This window comes from Neofelis nebulosa, chromosome 3, assembly GCF_028018385.1.
Source record: "Neofelis nebulosa isolate mNeoNeb1 chromosome 3, mNeoNeb1.pri, whole genome shotgun sequence".
Taxonomy (NCBI): Eukaryota; Metazoa; Chordata; class Mammalia; order Carnivora; family Felidae; genus Neofelis; species Neofelis nebulosa.
In genome coordinates this window covers 42,624,648-42,642,822 of record NC_080784.1, presented here as the reverse complement: position 1 = coordinate 42,642,822, position 18,175 = coordinate 42,624,648, and the positions used below count along the sequence as shown (strand labels likewise).

Below are 18,175 nucleotides of genomic sequence, written 5' to 3'. Positions count from 1 at the left end.
ATTCAGAGTGGGAGCTTATGAATGTCAGATGATATATGGAACACTCAGCCAGTTTCATCTCACAGGGAACTTATGATTAGTTCTTTGGCCACTGAGTGCATAAATGTGATTGAGTATATTCAAAACTAACAAGACCCTCATGCTGCTTCCCTGTCCTGTAAAGTAAGGGCCATTTTGTTAAGAAGGACCAAGTATAAGTTCTTAAAACTGTTCCCACTCTTAAAGTCCCCCTCCCAAGAAGGTAAATCAAAGGCAAAACTTCATGTCAAAAAGAATTGCAGAGATTGGCATCACCACCAAAGACATAAGGATGCAAAAAGGTGGTTGTCGCCATATCCATGTGTAATTTACTTATATTGCCCTATAGAAATCAGATGGATTAAAGCAGATGACAACACACTGTAAATTGTAAATTTAACCAATTAGTAGACTTAAAGCTACTGATGATATCTTTACTGGAACAGATTAACATGGCTTCTGGTAACTTTTAAAAATTGCATTTAAAGTGCAATCCTTTAAACCCTAGCAGTAAGGAAGATCAAAAGCAATTTCCTTTAAATGAGGACAACAGCAACAGACACACACTCTCATCCCCCAAAACAGCATTAGCTCTATGGGGTTCTATCATAGTAATATTGCAAGACAAGACAGCATCAGCCTAAATATAAGGCAATACTTTGTCTCAAAGCTTCCGTCAGAAAAAAAAAAAGGAAGTTGCCTTCACTAAACTTATGAAGTCCCTCACATTACCTGGAGTTCTCTCAATAACTTTATTTTGAATAAAAAACTACTGCTTAGAGAAGACACATGAGCCAGAAGAGACCCAACTAATACTAGTTGTGGATGGCTACAAGTCAACTGATAGGATCAGGTGAAGAAGAAGAAGAAGAAGGAGGAGGAGGAGGAGGAGGAGAAGGAGGAGGAGGAGGAGAAGAAGAAGCAAAAAAAGTAGCACCCTTTTAATAATTATAATTATAATTATTATATACATATATTTGGCTTGTCATTTTTCACTAGAATGTAAACTCCAAGAAAACAGGAACTTTGTTTACCTATGTATTCTGCACCTAGAACACTACCTGGCACATAGAAAATAATAAATATTTGAGAAATTAATGAATACATTCCTTGGGGACATGAATTCAAAATTGCAAATGTTCGTAGTCAATAACCTTCTAAATATTATTTTATTAATTTTTTAATGTTTATTCATTTTTTAGAAAGAAAGAGAGCACAAGCAAGGGAGGGGCAGAGAGACAGGGAGACGCCGAATCTGAAGCAAGCTTCAGGCCCTGATCTATCAGCACGGAGCCCGATGCAGGACTTGAACCCACTAACCACAAGATCATGACCTGAGCCAAAGTCAGATGCTTAACCAACTGCACCACTCAGGAGTCCCTAAAGATCATTTTAAAATTAAAACTTATTTTAGACAAAAGTGGATCATGAATGTTCAGAGCAAATTTATTTATAAAAGCTACATTTTGGAAACGACCCAGATGTCCTTCAGTGGATGAATGGTTAAATAAACTGTGATAAATCCATACTGTAGAATGCAACTCAATGGTAAAAAGGAATAGGGGTGCCTGGGTTGCTTAGTCGGTTCAGCAGCCAACTTTGGCTCAGGTTACAAAACTTTGGCTCGGTTCATGATTTCAAGCCCCGCGTCAGACTCTGTGCTGACAGCTCAGAGCCTGGAGCCTGCTTTGGACTCTGTCTCCTTCTCTCTGCCTCTTCCCCATTTGCTCTCTGTCTCTCTCTCTCTCTTAAAAATAAAAAAACATTTAAAAATTTAAAAAAAATACAGTAGAAAGGGATGAACTAATGATACAGATAATTATTTTGATGAATCTCAAGGGAATTATGTTGAGTGGGAAAAAAGTCAACCCCAAAAGTTTATATATGTATGTTTCCATTTATGTAACATTCTTGAAGTAACAAAATTATGGAAATAGCAGATTATTGGTTGCCAAAGAGAATAGCTGATGAGTGCTTGGAGGTGGGCATGGCTATAAAAGAACAACCAGAAGTAATCTTGTGGTGATGGAACAGTCCTGTAGCTTGACTGTGATGGTGGGCACACAAACTTATATGTAATAAAATTGTATAGAGGTAAACACACATACACACATGAGTATATGTGTAACTGGGAGATCTGAATAAGATCAGTAGATTGTATCAATGTCAATTTTCTTATTATGATATTGTACCATAGTTTTGCAAAGTGTTCCCATTTTGGAGGAAACTGGGTAAAGGGACACAGGATCCTTCTGTATCATTTTTAAAAACTGTGTGCAACTATACAATTATTGCTAAATGAAAGAGGATTTCAACTACCTCCATTTTGACCTCAGTCTGTACTTCCTAACTGAGTAAGTTCTTCTTTCCAGTTTGTTTCTTAACTCAGGCAAAATATCCTGCAGGCAGAGCATCCTGGTGATGAGAACCAAACTGCCACCTCAAGCAATAAGGACTGCCTGAGCCAGCAAGACCCTGTGTGATTGACCCCAAGACAGTGATTAACTTGACCTTTACTACTCACCTGCACATTGGTACCCACTGAGCTTTGTCCCACATTTTTCTTATATAAACCTGGAAGTATTTTCAGCATTTTGGAGACAGTCTTTGAGACATCAGCTCACTGTCTTCTTGGTGTTGGCCTCACAGAAATACATTCCTTTCTGGTTTCTGACTCATCTCTCTGCCCTTTGGATTTTGTCAGAGATGGTTTGGGTCCCTTTGAGCCAGGTGCTGTTGTAGCCCTCCACTCCAGCTACAGAAATTAAAAAAAAAAAAATAGGAAACAATCTAACAAGTAGTTAGATGGCAGAAATCACAAATGTGTAAAGGACCATCTACCATACTAGCATGTGAATGAGAAACTGTAGCCTGGAAAAATTTCCAAGAACAGCTTCATACTAAGATTCAAAGGTACTGTATATCAAACAACATAATGAAAGTAAGAGTATATGCTCCTGAAAACTGTGTTAAATAACTCAAAAAATAACTCTAGTTGATGCCAATTCCATTAAATTAAAACCATTTATGAAAACTTTGAATAAAATTATTTCTTAAAGTGTGAGAATTAATGAAGTACTACTTTTGAATTAATATATCTAATATAGGAAATTTAAAATGTCTGAAACTATATTAATAAACTATTACAGGTAGACATTTGACTATTTCATTTACTTTCCTAAAAACATACTCAAGTTTTTAGAAATTTTTTTATTGGTAAAATGAGAAAATCACCTTATGTTCCAGATGGCCTATATATTTAAATGTATGGAATATTATTGATGTGAAAAAATTAGGCTCAATGGAACTGTGTATTTACTACCACAAAGTATTAAAATGGCAGCGTCAGGATTAGACCCAGATCAGCTTGATTCTAGACGTGGACTTTAAGTTCTCAACATCCAAAACTTGATCATAACATTCTACAAACCATCCCTCAATGACACCCCAAACTCACTTCCTCTTCTCCATCTGTTAAACAGCAATTCAGCCTGATTTCCATCATCTTAGTGGGGTTTTAAGCTGCTTTTCTAAAGCATTACACATGTTTCTCATGGATATTTTATTTTGAGCTATATGGCCTTTGAATATAGGAGTAAGTTTTGAAATATACATGAGTTGTATATAAAATCATTAGTGTCTGGTATGACTCAAAACAAACCAAACCCTATCTGAAGACCCTCCTCAATGTCTCCCTCTGGAGGCCCAATTAGGAATTTGTTCTTTTGGCTTCACTGAAAGTGAAGACAATGTGTGGTATAGAAAAAGAGTCCACAATTTGTCTGTGCATGGCCAGATAGCAAATATCTTAGGATTTGAAGGTCATACAATTTCTGTTGCAATTACTCTGCCATTGTAGCACAAAACCAGCCACAGACAACCATAAATGAATAAGTGTGGCTGCAATCCAATAAGACTTATTTATGGATGTTGAAATTTTAATTCTGCATACTTTTTATGTACGCTGAAATGTTCTTTTTAAATTTTTAAAAATCATTTAAAAATATAAGTGCCATTTTTATCTCACATACCATGTAAAGACAGGTGGCAAACCAAATTGGCCTCTTGCTGTAATTTGTTGGCCTTTAAGGTAGGAAAAAGAACACTGGACTTGGGGTCAGAAGACTCAATTTAGAGAACTGCTGTTGTCACTTGTACAATATGTGACATCAGATGAATCAAATTAATTCAGATAAAATCTCAGGATCCTGATTTACTAATCTATAAAATAAACCATTTGCTTAAATTAACCTTAAAGGCCATGTCAACTTTAAAAACCTATAGTGGCTAATAGATATAAAAATGCTCTCTTGCACTACTAATAAAAAAGATGAAAATTAAAATAACAAGGAGACACTACTATTCACCTGTTTTGTTGGCAAAATTTAAAAATCCCCATCATTGTTCCATAATGTGAAGAAAATGCCTTTTCACATGCTGCAAGTGAAAGGGTAAAATGGTACACATTTTCTGGAGTATTATTTGGCAATACTTAATAAAAACATTAAAATGTGCATATTTTTTGACCCAACAAATCTTCAAGGAATTTTTTTAAAGGAATGATAGTAAGTGGGATGCCTGGGTGGCTCAGTCAGTTACACATCTAACTTGATCTCAGCTCAGGTCTTGATCTCAGGGTCATGAGTTCAAGCCCCACAAAAAACAAGTAATAATAGTGATCAAAAACAATTATAAAAATGTTCATTTCAGTGTTGCCTATAATACTAAAATTTCTGAAACAATTTAAATGTTCAAAAAGAGGGAATTCAAATTATAAGTTATTGTTTATTCATACATTAAATAATACAAAGGCATTTAAAGTGATAATGTAGATCTATACTGACACTGAAACATAGCTAAGATAAATTGTTTAATGAAAAATGTCTCAAAAATATGGAAATGTATGCATATATATGTAAATTACATATAGTACACAAAAATTTTTTTCTTTTTTTTTTAATATATGAAGTTTATTGTCAAATTGGTTTCCATACAACACCCAGTGCTCATCCCAAAAGGTACCCTCCTCAATACCCATCACCCACCCTCTCCTCCCTCCCACCCCCCATCAACCCTCAGTTTGTTCTCAGTTTTTAAGAGTCTCTTATGATTTGGCTCTCTCCCACTCTAACCTCTTTTTTTTTTTTCCTTCCCATCCCCCATGGGTTTCTGTAAAGTTTCTCAGGATCCACATAAGAGTGAAAACATATGGTATCTGTCTTTGTATGGCTTATTTCACTTAGCATAACACTTTCCAGTTCCATCCATGTTGCTACAAAGGGCCATATTTCATTCTTTCTCTTTGCCACGTAGTACTCCATTGTGTATATAAACCACAATTTCTTTATCCATTCATCAGTTGATGGACATTTAGGTTCTTTCCATAATTTGCTATTATTGAGAGTGCTGCTATAAACATTGGGGTACAAGTGCCCCTATGCATCAGTACTCCTGTATCCCTTGGGTAAATTCCTAGCAGTGCTATTGCTGGGTCATAGAGTAGGTCTATTTTTGAGGAACCTCCACACTGTTTTCCGGAGTGGCTGCACCAGTTTGCATTCCCACCAACAGTGCAAGAGGGTTCCTGTTTCTCCACATCCTCTCCAGCATCTATAGTCTCCTGATTTGTTCATTTTGGCCACTCTGACTGGCGTGAGGTGATATCTGAGTGTGGTTTGATTTGTATTTCCCTGATGAGGAGCGACGTTGAGCATCTTTTCATGTGCCTGTTGGCCATCCGGATGTCTTCTTTAGAGAAGTGTCTATTCATGTTTTCTGCCCATTTCTTCACTGGGTTATTTGTTTTTCAGGTATGGAGTTTGGTGAGCTCTTTATAGATTTAGGATACTAGCCCTTTGTCCCATATGTCATTTGCAAATGTCTTTTCCCATTCCGTTGGTTGCCTTTTAGTTTTGTTGGTTGTTTCCTTTGCTGCGCAGAAGCTTTTTATCTTCATAAGGTTCCAGTAGTTCATTTTTGCTTTTAATTCTCTTGCCTTTGGGGATGTGTCAAATAAGAGATTGCTACGTCTGAGGTCAGAGAGGTCTTTTCCTGCTTTCTCCTCTAGGGTTTTGATGGTTTCCTGTCTCACATTCAGGTCCTTTATCCATTTTGAGTTTATTTTTGTGAATGGTGTGAGAAAGTGGTCTAGTTTCAACCTTCTGCATGCTGCTGTCCAGTTCTCCCAGCACCATTTGTTAAAGAGACTGTCTTTTTTCCATTGGATGTTCTTTCCTGCTTTGTCAAAGATTAGTTGGCCATACGTTTGTGGGTATAGTTCTGGGGTTTCTATTCTATTCCATTGGTCTATGTGTCTGTTTTTGTGCCAATACCATGCTGTCTTGATGATTACAGCTTTGTAGTAGAGGCTAAAGTCTGGGATTGTGATGCCTCCTGCTTTGGTCTTCTTCTTCAAAATTACTTTGGCTATTCGGGGCCTTTTGTGGTTCCATATTAATTTTAGGATGGCTTGTTCTAGTTTCGAGAAGAATGCTGGTGCAATTTTGATTGGGATTGCATTGAATGTGTAGATAGCTTTGGGTAGTATTGACATTTTGACAATATTTATTCTTCCAATCCATGAGCAGGGAATGTCTTTCCATTTCTTTATATCTTCTTCAATTACCTGCATAAGCTTTCTATAGTTTTCAGCATACAGATCTTGTACATCTTTGGTTAGATTTATTCCTAGGTATTTTATGCTTCTTGGTGCAATTGTGAATGGGATCAGTTTCTTTATTTGTCTTTCTGTTGCTTCATTGTTAGTGTATAAGAATGCAACTGATTTCTGTACATTGATTTTGTATCCTGCAACTTTGCTGAATTCATGTATCAGTTCTAGCAGACTTTTGGTGGAGTCTATCGGATTTTCCACGTATAATATCATGTCATCTGCAAAAAGCGAAAGCTTGACTTCATCTTTGCCAATTTTGATGCCTTTGATTTCCTTTTGTTGTCTGATTGCTGATGCTAGAACTCCCAACACTATGTTAAACAACAGCGGTGAAAGCGGACATCCCTGTCGTGTTCCTGATCTTAGGGAAAAAGCTCTCAGCTTTTCCCCATTGAGGATGATGTTAGCTGTGGGCTTTTCATAAATGGCTTTTATGATCTTTAAGTATGTTCCTTCTATGCTGACTTTCTCGAGGGTTTTTATTAAGAAACGTTGCTGAATTTTGTCAAAGGCCTTTTCTGCATCAATTGACAGGATCATATGGTTCTTATCTTTTCTTTTATTAATGTGATGTATCGCGTTGATTGATTTGCGAATGTTGAACCAGCCCTGCATCCCAGGAATGAATCCCACTTGATCATGGTGAATAATTCTTTTTATATGCTGTTGAATTCGATTTGCTAGTATCTTATTGAGAATTTTTGCATCCATATTCATCAGGGATATTGGCCTGTAGTTCTCTTTTTTTACTGGGTCTCTGTCTGGTTTAGGAATCAAAGTAATACTGGCTTCATAGAAGGAGTCTGGAAGTTTTCCTTCCCTTTCTATTTTTTGGAATAGGTTGAGAACGATAAGTATTATCTCTGCTTTAAATGTCTGGTAGAACTCCCCTGGGAAGCCATCTGGTCCTGGAATCTTTATTTGTTGGGAAATTTTTGATAACTGATTCAATTTCTTCGTTGGTTATGGGTCTGTTCAAACTTTCTATTTCCTCCTGATTGAGTTTTGGAAGTGTGTGGATGTTTAGGAATTTGTCCATTTCTTCCAGGTTGTCCAGTTTGTTGGCATATAATTTTTCATAGTGTACCCTGACGATTGCTTATACCTCTGAGGGTTTGGTTGTAATAATTCCATTTTCATTCATGATTTTATTTGGGTCATCTTCCTTTTCTTTTTGAGAAGCCTGGCTAGAGGTTTGTCAATTTTGTTTATTTTTTCAAAAAACCAACTCTTGGTTTCGTTGATCTGCTCTACAGTTTTTTTAGATTCTATATTGTTTATTTCTGCTCTGATCTTTATGATTTCTCTTCTTCTGCTGGGTTTAGGCTGTCTTTGCTATTCTGCTTCTATTTCCTTTAGGTGTGCTGTTAGATTTTGTATTTGGGATTTTTCTTGTTTCTTGAGATAGGCCTGGATTGCAATGTATTTTCCTCTCAGGACTGCCTTCGCTGCATCCCAAAGCGTTTGGATTGTTGTATTTTCATTTTCGTTTGTTTCCATATATTTTTTAATTTCTTCTCTAATTGCCTGGTTGACCCATTCATTCTTTGGTATGGTGTTCTTTAACCTCCATGCTTTTGGAGGTTTTCCAGACTTTTTCCTGTGGTTGATTTCAAGCTTCATAGCATTGTGGTCTGAAAGTATGCATGGTATGATTTCAATTCTTGTATACTTAGGAAGGGCTGTTTTGTGACCCAGTATGTGATCTATCTTGGAGAATGTTCCATGTGCACTCGAGAAGGAAGTATATTCTGTTGCTTTGGGATGCAGAGTTCTAAATATATCTGTCAAGTCCATCTGATCCAATGTATCCTTCAGGGCCCTTGTTTCTTTATTGACCGTGTGTCTAGATGATCTATCCATTTCTGTAAGTGGAGTGTTAAAGTCCCCTGCAATTACCACATTCTTATCAATAAGGTTGCTTATGTTTGTGAGTAATTGTTTTATATATTTGGGGGCTCCTATATTCGGTGCATAGACATTTATAATTGTTAGCTCTTCCTGATGGATAGACCCTGTGATTATTATATAATGCCCTTCTTCATCTCTTGTTACAGCCTTTAATTTAAAGTCTAGTTTGTCTGATATAAGTATGGCTACTCCAGCTTTCTTTTGACTTCCAGTGGCATGATAAATAGTTCTCCATCCCCTCACTCTCAATCTGAAGGTGTCTTCAGGTCTAAAATGAGTCTCTTGTAGACAGAAAATAGATAGGTCTTATTTTTTTATCCATTCTGATACCCCATGTCTTTTGGTTGGTGCATTTAGTCCATTTACATTCAGTGTCATTATAGAAAGATATGGGTTTAGAGTCATTGTGATGTCCATAGGTTTCCTGCTTGTATCGATGTCTCTGGTACTTTGTCTCACAGGATCCCCCTTAGGATCTCTTGTAGGGCTGGTTTAGTGGTGACGAATTCCTTCAGTTTTTGTTTGTTTGGGAAGACCTTTATCTCTCCTTCTATTCTAAATGACAGACTTGCTGGATAAAGGATTCTCGGCTGCATATTTTTTCTGTTCATCACATTTGAAGATCTCCTGCCATTCCTTTCTGGCCTGCCAAGTTTCAGTAGAGAGATCGGTCACGAGTCTTATAGGTCTCCCTTTATATGTTAGAGCACGTTTATCTCTAGCTGCTTTCAGAATTTTCTCTTTATCCTTGTATTTTGCCAGTTTCACTATGATATGTCGTGCAAAAGATCAATTCAAGTTACGCCTGAAGGGAGTTTTCTGTGCCTCTTGGATTTCAGTGCCTTTTTCCTTCCCCAGATCAGGGAAGTTCTCAGCTATTATTTCTTCAAGTACCCCTTCAGCACCTTTCCCTCTCTCTTCCTCCTCTGGAATACCAATTATGCGTAGATTATTTCTCTTTAGTGCATCACTTAGTTCTCTAATTTTCCCCTCATACTCCTGGATTTTTTTATCTCTCTTTTTCTCAGCTTCTTCTTTTTCCATAATTTTACCTTCTAGTTCACCTATTCTCTCCTCTGCCTCTTCAATCCGAGCCGTGGTTGTCTCCATTTTATTTTGCAGCTCATTGATAGCATTTTTTAGCTCCTTCTGGCTGTTCCTTAGTCCCTTGATCTCTGTAGCAATAGATTCTCTGCTGTCCTTTATACTGTTTTCAAGCCCACCGATTAATTTTATGACTATTATTCTAAATTCACTTTCTGTTATATTGTTTAAATCGTTTTTGATCAGTTCGTTAGCTGTTGTTATTTCCTGGATGTTTTTTTGAGGGGAATTCTTCCGTTTCGTCATTTTGGATAGTCCCTGGAGTGGTGCGGAACTGCGGGGCACTTCCCCTGTGCTGTCTTGAATAACTTGCGTTGGTGGGCGGGGCCGCAGTCAGACTGGTGTGTACCTTCTCTTCCCCTCTCCTAGGGGCAGGATTCACTGTGAGGTGGCGTGGCCTGTCTGGGCTACTTGCACACTGCCAGGCTTGTGGTGCTGGGGATCTGGTGTATTAGCTGGGGTGGATCGGCATGGTGCACGGGGGGGGGGGGGGGGGGGGCGGGAGGGGCAGGCTCAGCTCACTTTTCCTTCGGAGATCCGCTTTGGGAGGGGCCCTGCGGCACCAGGAGGGAGTCAGACCCACCAGAGGGATGGATCCACAGAAGCACAGCGTTGGGAGTTTGCGTGGTACAAGCAAGTTCCCTGGCAGGAACTGGTTCCCTTTGGGATTTTGGCTGGGGGATGGGTGAGGGAGATGGTGCTGGCAAGCACCTTTGTTCCCTGCCAAGCTGAGCTCTGTCGTTCGGGGCTCAACAACTCTCCCTCCTGTTGTCTTTCAGCTCTCCCGTTCTCCAAGCAGAGCTGTTAGCTTATAACCTTCCGGATGTCAAGTCCCGCTTGTTGTCGGAACACACTCCATCCAGCCCCTCCACTTTTACAAGCTAGACTCGGGGGCTCTGCTTGGCCAGCGGGCCGCCCCTCCGCCCCGGCTCCCTCCCACCCGCCCGTATACCGCGCACTGCCTCACCGCCATTCCTACCCTCTTCCATGGGCCTCTTGTCTGCGCTTGGCTCCAGAGACTCTGTTCTGCTAGTCTTCTGGCGGTTTTCTGGGTTATTTAGGCAGGTGTAGGTGGAATCTAAGTGATCAGCAGGACGTGCAGTGAGCCCAGCATCCTCCTACACCGCCATCTTCCCCGGATCCAGCCAAAAATGTTTTTTTAAAAAGGTGCTCAAACTCAAGGTTTTCCTCAGGGCACTTGCCCATCTCTAAAACGCTAGAAATTCAGATGCAATAAGCCTCACATAAAGGCAGAAATCAAGGTCTGTACTAAATGAAAAGTCAAGCATGAACCTTCATACAAAGCAAGAAGCCCAAAATTCAGCTGTCAAAGGACTAGTGAGGAGGGAGAATAACCCAACCATTAGAAAACTGGGAATAGAAGGGAACTTCCTCACACTTCTAGAGGACATGCGTAAAAAACCTCCAGCTAACATTCCACTTAATGTTTTCTCCCTAAGATCGGATATAAGAAAAGGATGCTTATTTTTGCCCCTTTTATTTGACATTATAGTAGAGGTGCTAACCAGTGAAACAAGCCAAGAAATAAAAGGGGGGGAAGGTGGCAGCAGCAAAATAATGGAACTGAGAGTCCGAGGAGCCCTAGCTCTCATCCACACCCCCACCCCCCCCACCAGAAACACTGATTTAACAACTGCATAAGAAACAAAATACCTTTATAAGAAGTCCAGAATCCAGTTAAGAAATTGAAGTATGTATATGTGTAAAACATGAAAGTAGACACACTTTAATAGGCAAGAGAAATTTCACTCTACCCAGGTCAGCTCTTCTCCTAAATAAGCACAGCTCAGTGCCAAGAGAGATCTTACTCTTTCCTGGGAAAAGGGTGAGAGATTGGGGTGAACATCCAATTTCCCCAGGCTTCCAGATTACTGCTGACTTTCAGGGCACTCTCCAAGAGCTGGTTTCTGTCTCACTTCACACAAGAGATTGCTGAAAGAACTGGCAGAGTTCAGACCCCTGGGTCAGCTAGAACAAAAGGCATCTTCCTGCAGCCATATCAGATCTATGAGGTTCAGAAAATGCACACGAAAGAGGATTTTTCTCTAGAGAAGAGAGATGATTTGAGTTTGAATCCAACATCCCATACTTCCCAAAGGGCTGGTTTCTGCCTCACCTCACACAGAGCTCTGAAGGAAGTGACATACTCAGACACCAGAGAGACCGAGAGATTATGGGTTCTTGAAAGAAAAAGAAAGATTGGACACCTAGGGCAGCTAAAAACAAAGGCCAAGAATCTCTAGCCAGGATGACAGAGAAGACTGGTCTTCTCAGTCAAACCAGTCTATAAAAACGGGGAAAGTTGGCTGTTTCTTCAAATATGCAGACACCAATGCAAGACTATGAAAACATGAAGCATCAGGAAACACAACATAATCAAAGAACAAAATAAACCCCCAGAAAGTAACTGACTCTAAAGAAATGGAGACCTATGCATTGCCTGAAAAAAAATCTTAAAGAAGTTCAATGACTTACCAGAGAACAAAGATAGACAAGTAAACAAAATTGGAAAAACAATACATTAACAAAATGAGAATATCAACAGAGACTTAAAAATACTGAAAAGTACCAAACAGAAATCATAAAGCTGATGAATATAATAACTGAATTTAAAAATTCACTAAGAAGTTGAACATCAGAATTGATCAAGCAGAAGAAAGAATCAGAGAACTTGAAGACAAATCATTTGAGATTATGTATTCAGAAGAAAAAAAGAAAAAAGGATTTTTAAAAAACTGAAAAACAAAGCTTAAGAGAATTATGAAATACTATCAATAAAACTGTGATACACGTTATGAGAATCCCAAAAGGAAAAGAGAGAGATAAAGAAAGAAGCATAAGGCTTAAAGGAACAATGGCTGAAAACTTACCAAATCTTGGGAAGGAGATAGACATCCAGATTCATAAAGCTTAAAAGAACCAAAAAGGGTGAATCCAAAGATTACATTAAAAGACTTTAACATCAAATTGTTAAAAGTCAAGGACACAGAGAAGATTTTGAAACCAGTAAGAGAAATGCAACTCCTCATATACAAGGGAGCCCCCAGAAGATAATCAGTAAATTATTCAGGAGAAAAATTCAGGCAAGAAAAGAATGGGCTGATATATTAAAAGTACTGAAAGATAAAAACTGATAACCAAGAAAACTGTATCTAACAAAACCATCCTTTAGAAATGAAGAAGAAATAAACACTTTCCCAGACCAATAAAATCTGAGGGGGTTCATTACTACTCTGCTTTATGAGAAATGCTAAATGGAGTTAATGAAGTTGTTCAAGTTGAAACTATATATATATATATATATATATATATATATATAACACATAAACATAAATAATGAAGTTGTTTAAGTTGAAACTATATATATATATATATATATATATATATATATATTACACATAAACATTGAAGGCATGCAAAAGTATAAAATTCATTAACAAAAGTAAATATGCAGACAAATACAGAATAATGTAATACTGTAGTGGGGTTGTGTAAATCACTTTTAACTCTTGCACAAAAGTTAAAAGAAAATAGTACTAAAATAACTATAAATACAGAATGTATTAACAAATACACAATATACAAATATGTAAATTGTAATACCCATAAAACATAAATTGGAGGAGAGAGGTAAAAGTGTAGAGTTTCTGTATGCAATTGAAGTTAAGTTGTTATTAGCTCAAATACACAGTTTTAACTATAAAATATTTTATGTAAGCCTTGTGATAACCACAAAGAAAATATCTATAGTAGATACATAAAAGAAAAAAAGAAAGGAATCAAAGCATATCACTATAGTCACCATAACAAAGGAAAATGGTAAAGTAGGAAAAAAGGGACAAAAGAACCCAAATCAAACAGAATAAAAATTAACAAAATGGTAATAGTAAGTTCTTACCTATCAATAATTGGTTTAAAAATAAATAGATCGGGGCGCCTGGGTGGCTCAGCAGGTTAAACATCCGACTTCAACTCAGGTCATGATTTCACGGTTCATGAATTCAAACCCCATGCTGGACTCTCTGCTGTCAGTGCAAAGCTCACTTCAAATCATCTTTTTCTCCCTCTCTCTCTGCCTCTCTTTCTCTCTCTCTCTTTTTCTCTCTCTCTCTCAACAATAAATAAACATTTAATAAAATAAAAATATATAGATTAAACTCTCCAATCAAAAGAAATAGAGTGGCTAAATAGATAAAATAAAAACAAGATCCAACTATATGCTGCCTACAAGAGATTCACTTCAGAATTAAAGACATATGTAGACTGAATGTGAATATTCCATGCAAAAGATAATCCATGCAAATGGTAACCAAAAGAGAGTACAGATGGCTGTACTTACATCAGAAAAAAAATAAAATTTAATCAAAAACTGTTACAAGAGACAAAAAAGGTTGATATATAATTAAAAAGCTAATTCATAACAAAAATATAACAATTATAAACATATATGCACTCAACACTAGAGCCCCTCAACATATAAAGCACATATTGACAGATCTGAAGAGAGAAATAGATAGCAACACAATAATAGTAGAAGACTTCAACTACATTTTCAACAATGGATAGACCATCCAGACAGAATGTCAATAAGGAAACAAAGGACTCAAACAACACTACAGACTGAATGCTCCTAACAGACCTATACAGAACATTCCACCCCCTCCAAAAAAACAAACAAAACAAAAAAACACAAAAAACCAGAATACACATTTTTCTCAAATAAACATGAAACATTCTTCATGAGATATCATGTTAGGACACACAAAAAGTCTCAACAAATTTAAGAATTTTGAAATCACACCCAGTATCTTTTCTGAATACAGTGGAAGGAAGTCAATAACAGAAAGAAAACTGGAAAATTCACAAAAGTGTGGAAATTAAATAATAATACAATCCTGAACAATCATTAGGTCAAAGGAGGAGTTAAAAGGGAAATTAAGAAATACCTTGAAACAAACAAAATGAAAATACAATATACCAAAACCTATAGAATGCAACAAAAGCAGTACTAAAAGAGAATTTTATTGCAATAAATGCTTACATTAAAAAAAGAAAGATTACATTAAGAAATATTTTAAATAAATAGCCTAAACTTATCCTCAAGGAACTAGAAAAAAAGGGGACACACTAAGTCCAAAGTCAGCAGAAGGAAGGGAATAAAGATACGAGCAAAAAAAGACTAGAAAAACAATTTAAAAAAATCAATGAAATTGACAGATGGTCTTTTAGAAAGATAAACAAAATTCACAGTTAGGTAGACTAAGAAAAAGGAGTAAAGACTCAAAATCAGAAATGAAAGAGGAATATTAAAACTGATGCCACAGGAATAAAAGAATCATAAGACATTACTATGAACAACAAATTGGGTAACCTAGAAGAAATGGATAAATTCCTAGAACCACATGATCTACAAGAACTGAATCATGAAGAAATAGAAAATCTGAATAGACCGATAACCAGTAAGGAGATTGAATTAGTAATGCAAAATTTCCCAACAAAGAAAACCTCAGGACCAGATGGCTTCACTGGTAAATTCTATCAAACATTTAAAGAAGAATTAATGCCAATATTTCTTAAACTGTTCCAAATGTTGAAGAAAAAACACTTCCAAATTAATTTTTGAAGGCTTTAGTACCTTGTTACCAAAGCCAAAGACATATCTCTCTCACACACACACACACACACACACACACGCACATGCATACACACACACATACACACCTATAGTCCAATATCTCTAATAAACATAGATATAAAAACCCCTCAACAAAATACTAGCAAACTAAACTTAACCACACATTAAAAGGATCATATCCCATGACCAAGTTGACTTTATCTCTGAAAAGCAAAAATGGTTGAACACATAAAAATCAATTAAGGGAGAGGAGGAGTTAAGATGACAGAGTAGTAAAGGGACCCTGGGTTTGTCTTGACCCTCAAACACAGCTAGATCAACAAGAAACCATTTTGAATATCTAGGAAATCAATCTGAGGATTAACAGAACAATCTGCATAATTTGAGGGAGAGAACACAGCAGGTATGTGGTGCGGTGCAGAGGTGAATTGGGGGAGATGAACAGAGGGGAGGGAACCATTTTCATGGAGAGAAGAAAGACAGAAGGGGAAAGAGAGCAGTTCCCCAAAACCATTAACAGGGGGAAAAGGAGAGGGTTTCAATACTGCCAGTTTTTATAAACAGTGGGGCACAGAGTCTGAAGTTTCAGAGGTCAGGCCCTGGTGGTGCTCCTGTAAGGAATAAAGATGGAGCTCCGGTAGGGGGCAACACAGTGTGAGGATCCCCTAGGTTGCACAGGGAGAAGTGGTTCCCCTACTCAGAGTGCATTTGGTAGAGGTGATATGGCTTCTCCGCAGGCAAAAGACACAGAGGGCACCATCAAGCAACCACGTTCACCCATATAGGAACAAAAGACACTGGTTGAGGGCAGCAAACCCTGACACTGGCTGTGTGTTGTGATTTACCATAAATTCTGAGCTGTTGCCTCTGCATGGTTGCACAACCACTTCCTGGGACAAGCCAGCCCTGGTCACAGTGTGGCAAGACCCTCCCCCAGAAGATCACGGAGGGTCCAAACTGTGGGGGTCTCTGAACTGTGGAGTTTAGAAACACAGCCACATCTGAGATAAAACTCTGGAGAAAGGTGCCACCTAGTAGGGAGACAGCTCAGACACAGACATGGGAAATGCAGAGAGCTGTTGGAAGCAGGGAACACAAGAGGGGTGACTGATTGCTCATTTGTGAGGGCACAAATTTCCCACTCTGGAGTAGTGAGTGGGGCGAAGTCATTCTCACCATTAGCCCACCAACACTGATGGACCCCAGTGAGCCACCAACTGGAGAATGAAGCCGTTACACCAAGCTCTGCCCCACTGTGCCCTCCGGGTACATCTCCACTAGAGTGAGTAAGCCTGAGAATCAGAGCCGCAGGCTCCTCCCCCAGAAGACCAGAACAAATCCCTTCCATGAGCTTAGTGACTGCTACAAAGTTTCACCTCTAGGGAAAACTGGATCTAGCTTCATTTGGGTTTTTTGTTTGCTTGTTCATTTGTTTTTATTTTTGTTGCTTCTAGTTTTGTTTTTGTTGTTGTTGTTTTTCTTTTCTTTTGTTTCTTGATACAGAGGGAGCAATATTTCCCATTTAAAAATTTTTTTTATTTTTTAATTTTTAATTTTTTCTCTTTTCTTTTCTCTTTTCTCTTCTTTATATCTAGCTTCTCTTAACAAGCAGACTAAAATACACCTAGGATCTAGCTTCCTTTATTTGATTTTTTAAATTTTTTAAATTTTTATTTCATTCTATTATTCTTATTGTTTTTTTTCTTCCTCCAAAATGACAAGGCAGAAGAATTCACCTCAAAAGAAAGAACAGGAAGAAATGATGGCCAGGGATTTAGTCAACACAGATATAAGTAAGATGTCTGAACTAGAATTTAAAACAATGATTATAAGGCTACTGGCTGAGCTTGAAAAAAACACCACAGGATCCATTTCTGCAGAGAGAAAAGAACCAAAAATCTAATCAGGTGAAAATTAAAAATGCTGTAGCCAAGATGCAAACTCAAATGGAGGCCATAAAAATGAGGACAGATGAGGCAGAGGAATGAATCAGCAATACAGAAGATAAATTATGGAAAATAATAAAGCTGAAAAGAAGAGGGAAACAAAGGTCAGGTATCACAAAGGCAGATTTAAGGAACTCAGCAATTTATTAAAATATAATAACATTTGTATCATAGGAGTCTCATAAGATGAAGAGAGAGAAGAGGGGGCAGAAGGCTTATGTGAGCAAATTGTAGCTGAAAATTTCCCTAATCTGGGTAAGGACACAGATATCAAAATCCAAGAAGCACAGAGAATATTGTGAAATTCAGCAAAAGCCAGCCATCACCAAGACATATCATAGTCAAATTCACAAAATACACAGACAAGGAAAGAATTATGAAAGCAGCAGGGGGGTTGGGGGGAATGTCCTTAACCTACAAGGGAAGACAGATCAGGTTTGTAGCAGATCTGTCTGCAGAAACTTGGCAAGCCAGAAAGGAGTGGCAAGATATATTCAACGTGCTGAATGGAAAAATATGCAGCCAAGAATACTCTATCTAGCAAGGCTGTCATTCAAAATAGAAACAGAGATAGTTTCCCAGACAAACAAAAATTAAAGGAGTTTGTGACCAATAAGCCAACCTGCAAGAAGTTTTAAGGGGAATTCTCTGAGTGAAGGAAAAAAAAAAAAAAGACCAAAAGCAACAAAGACTAGAAAGGACCAAAGAGCATCAACAGAAACACTAACTCTACAGGCAAGACAATGGCACTAAATTCATATCTTTCAATAATCACTCTGAATGTAAATGGACTAAATGCTTCAATCAAAAGATAAAAAAAAACCAAGACCCATCTATATGCTGCCAACAAGAGACTGATTTTAGACC

General features: G+C 37.7%; 1 long non-coding RNA gene across 1 annotated transcript in view; it reads left to right on the top strand.

Annotated features, from left to right (window-relative positions):
• The window catches only part of LOC131506697 (uncharacterized), a 34,392-nt gene extending 31,360 nt beyond the window's left edge, over positions 1 to 3,032 (top strand). The window contains exon 3 of the long non-coding RNA XR_009259097.1: positions 2,391 to 3,032. This is a non-coding gene — a long non-coding RNA (uncharacterized LOC131506697). The remainder of the gene's footprint in view (positions 1 to 2,390) is intronic.
• Positions 3,033 to 18,175: the final 15,143 nt, after the last annotated feature.